Raw genomic sequence first — 4,414 nt, forward strand, 5'->3', positions numbered from 1 at the left:
CTTCCTGTTGGAAGGTGACATCACCTTACTTTGTAATGACTGTCACAAGGACGCAATGGACTAAGGCTAATGAAGATTACCAATAAGTAACCAACGCATCACCACTCTTTCTGAATGTGCGTGGCTCATTCCCCAGGACTTGTTCTTTGTATAATTCCTGGATTTTCAGAAGCCCTTTGATGGCAGCACCCCCACACTGAAAATTGTTTCAGCACCACTGGACAAGGGTCAGTTGCCATGCTCATCTGCGGCGTAAATTTGCATTGAAGTAGTAACTCCCCAGGCCTTGTCTTTTGCTCAATTTGCCTTTGTGAGTTGTCTCTCAATCACTGTCGACTTCCTTTGATCTTTCTTTCTTCTTTCAGTTCACCTTCGCCTTCAGTGTATCTTTCGGCCCTCTTAAGAGACACACCCCGTTGTAGCCACTTCTATACTTCTGTCACCTAATTATTTTCCTATCCTTTCCCCTGTAACGTTGCTGATCCTAGCTATAGCATCACTATCCAGAATCTGTTCACCTGAGTTATTTTCCTCTTATCCCCACGCATCTAATAATCAGCTCTTGGTCTCCCTCCACCTCTCACGAGACATAGTCTGAGGCAGTGTCTCCATCTTGGAGAGACAATCCCTTGCACTTGTGTTGTTCTACTGGCGCTGCTGGCTTGAGCTTTGGTCAGCAGTGGCAAAAGAAGGACTAATGGAAAGTGAACGTATACTGGAGCAACAGAGTGTATGGATTTATAAGAGCTTGATTAAATGAAAAAAAAAGAGTTTAGTTGAGAGAAAAAAATGATGCATCCTGGCCCATATGGGGATCAAACCCACGACCTTGGCGTTATCAGCACCATGCTCTAACCAACTGACCTAACCGGCCATAAGTACTACAGATATCCTTTTTCCATGAAATGCAGACACAAAGAAGAGGTGGTCTCACTATCGCAATTCCTTCGTACTTTTCTCCTTCCGCCCCCTGTCTGGATTACAATAACAAGAGCTGTGGAGTGCTGCACGCCAGCCTCAGTGCCTCTTCTTTCACTCAATCTCACTGTGTGCTGTGATATCTTTGTAACATCGCTTGTTGCCGGAAAAAAAGGAAAGGATGGATAGTATTTTTATTCTTTTACAACAAAACCCAAAATGCATCGGCTTGCTTGCTCATTAAGTTTACAAGGCCAGCTGCTTTTGAGATATTATAATTATAGTGGTTATTCGGCGTTGGAGGTAAGAGAGTTTTTTTTAGGTCTGGCCGTTCCTTCTGCTTCAAATTAATTGAGCTCATGTCAACAAAGTAACAACAAAACATAGCCAACGGTTCGTTGCTCAAGCCTTCCCTACTGCGCCTTCCCATGTCTCTCCTGCCGACCACACTGCAGGAAATCTGAGTTTGCGTTTGCGCGGAGACGTACAACACAAGAAGGCGCGCTTTCGTGCGCCGGGCACCACCCGGCCTGTGCATTCCTCACTGTCGTGAGATCAGTTTACTCAGCAGAGCATGACGCTGCAATTGGTTAGTAGGGCCTGCCTGACCAGAATAGTATATTTGGGGTCATGTATTTGATTGCATTTTTAAAACAGTAACAGAACTTAACTGCAATGTTTAAATAGGTCTAGACATATTTAAACAGTGTCAATTTAATAGAAGAATTGTGGACAATTCAGAGGGGAGGCACCAATGTTTTTTTTTCCCATTGGGTGGATGCGGCATTAAAGAGTTTGAAGACCACTGGTCTAAGTGGACACTAATACACCTGGATGCTCCTGAATTCCTCGCAACAGATGCCAGCAAACCTGGCTGGAGAGCTACTGTGTTGGACTGATCCTCTCGATTCAAGTGGTCTTTCCTAGAGAGTCGGAGGTCATGTAAATAGATGGTGTTGATGGTAATCTTCAGGGCTTTGAAGTTTTCCCATCATCATCTGTCTCAAAAAAATGTGCTAGTAAAGACAGAGAATAAGGTAGCTGTCTTTTACATTAACCAAGAGTGAAGCATGCATTCAAAATCCCTCAATGCAATAGCAGAACAATTGGGTTATTGGGCAGATATCAACCTGTTGCACACGTCGGCAGTACACATCAAGGGCACCGACAATGTGATGGCAGACAGCTGGAGGTTTCCAAATTTTCTGGAGTTGACGTTATCCAGGTCGTTGTTTTGAGAGATATGCTGAGAGTTTGTGAAACCCTTTCTGGATCTCTTTTCAAACAAGGACAATGCTCATCTTTGTCGATTGTGATCCAGGCTTCCGGAACAAGGAGCCTAGGTAGTGGACGTATTGGTGATAAAGTGGCTGAGAAGTCTCCTTTATACATTCCCCCACTTTTTATTGATCCAGATGGTTCTCTTCAAGTCTCAGCAGGGGGGAGGGAACTTTATTCTTGTGGGCCCTTATTGGCCAGAGATGTCATGGTTTCCTCTTCTGAACCCCTGGCTCTCCTACCTCCTTGGGTACTGCTCAAGTGTGTCTCTCTCAGAACGTCGTTCCTGACCTTCTTGCTCCAACTCACTCTATCGCTTTGGAGGTTGAGAAGTCTGGACTGCTAGCAAAGGGTCTTTCCTCTTCCTTAGTGGAGTTAATTCAGCACTCCAGCAGGCCTTCTACTTCGAAGTCTTACTCAAAGAACTGGAAGTCTTTTGAGACGTGATGTTCTGCTCATTATCTTTTGGCACCTACCTGTAGTTTGGCTGCAATTTTGCATTTTCTTCTGAATGGGTTTCACTTGAATCTCTTTCCACTCTGAAAGCTCATTGCTTTGCGATAAAAGTTTTTAGGGACTTTTCTGTACCTTCGTCGATGTTACAATCTTTGGTGTCTAGACTGTTCTGATCTTTTGTCAATTGTAAGACCAGTTGAAAAATCCCTTTTCTCCAACTCAGAATCTTCCTACTCTTTTATAGGCTTTGCAATTTTATCTCTTTGAGGATCTGGATACTGTAGACTTAAAGATTGTTTCCTATAAAGTTATTTTCCCATTTCCTATCACCTTGCTGAGAACAATTGGGGAGCTGGGAGCCTTAAAATACTGTCCTCTCTTCATTTGATACTTTGGAAGATGGGGTAACTTTAAGGCCTAGCCTTACCTTTGCTGCAAAGGTTAAGTCTATTTTTGACAGATCTTAGGAAATAATTCTTCCTTCTTTCATTCCCTCTCCTTTCTCTCCGGAGGAACATTTGCTGAATACACTTGATGTTTAAAGAGCTCTTTTCATTTATGTCACCAGGCCTCTGCAGTTCAGGAAAACCGACTCCTTGTTTGTGACTTTTGGACAGCCTGGAAAAGACAAGAAGGTGACTTTTATGACTCTGAGTAGGTGGATTAAGTTGTCAATTTTTCTGGCTTTGCAAGGCTTTTTAGAATATCTTCCAGTTCAGGGATGGTCTACGAGAGGAATGGCCACCTCCTGGGTTGAATTCCAGTGAGTAACAATCAAGGACATTCCTATGGTGGCTACTTGGTCCTCAGAGCATACGTTTGTCAAGCATTATCGCTTAATAATTTTTCTGTTTTGCATTTGAGTACCAATGTTTTGAACTCTGCATTACCCTTAGTCCATCTTGTCCTTGTCACAAACATTACATCCTGCCCACCTTCCCATCAGTCCTTTGGCAAGGGCTTGGCACCCAGGTTGGGTGCATGGGGCTAGCATTTAAGGATCCTCCTGTTCTTTCTTCCTGTTGGAAGGTGACATCACCTTACTTTGTAATGACTGTCACAAGGACGCAATGGACTAAGGCTAATGAAGATTACCAATAAGTAACCAATGCATCACCACTCTTTCTGAATGTGCGTGGCTCATTCCGCAGGGCTTGTTCTTTGTATGATTCCTGGATTGTCGGAAGCCGTTTGATGGCAGCACCCCCACACTGAAAATTGTTTCAGCACCACTGTACAAGGGTCAGTTGTCATGCTCATCTGCGGCGTAAATTTGCATTGAAGTAGTCTAACTCCCCAGGCCTTGTCTTTTGCTCAATTTGCCTTTGTGAGTTTTCTCTCAATCACTGTCGACTTCCTTTGATCTTTCTTTCTTCTTTTACTTCACTTTCGCCTTCAGTGTATCTTTCGGCCCTCTTAAGAGACACACCCCCTTGTAGCCACTTCTATACTTCTGTCACCTAATTATTTTCCTATCCTTTCCCCTGTAACGTTGCTGATCCTAGCTATAGCATCACTGTCCGGAATCTGTTCACCTGAGTTATGTTCCTCTTATACCCACGCATCTAATAATCAGCTCTTGGTCTCCCTCCACCTCTCACAAGACATAGTCTGTGGCAGTGTCTCCATCTTGGAGAGACAATCCCTTGCACTTGTGTTGTTCTACTGGCGCTGCCGGCTTGAGCTTTGGTCAGCAGTGGCAAAAGAAGGACTAATGGAAAGTGAACGTATACTGGAGCAACAAAGTGTATGGATTTATAAG

At 43.8% G+C, this 4,414-nt stretch overlaps 1 non-coding gene across 1 annotated transcript; it reads right to left on the bottom strand.

The window, feature by feature from the left end:
• Positions 1-800: 800 nt before the first annotated feature.
• TRNAI-GAU (transfer RNA isoleucine (anticodon GAU)) lies at positions 801-874 on the bottom strand. The gene has a single exon. It is a non-coding gene; the product is annotated as a tRNA-Ile (tRNA).
• Between the last annotated feature and the right edge of the window lie 3,540 nt (positions 875-4,414).

The sequence above is a fragment of the Pleurodeles waltl genome, chromosome 12, assembly GCF_031143425.1.
Source record: "Pleurodeles waltl isolate 20211129_DDA chromosome 12, aPleWal1.hap1.20221129, whole genome shotgun sequence".
Taxonomy (NCBI): domain Eukaryota; kingdom Metazoa; phylum Chordata; class Amphibia; order Caudata; family Salamandridae; genus Pleurodeles; species Pleurodeles waltl.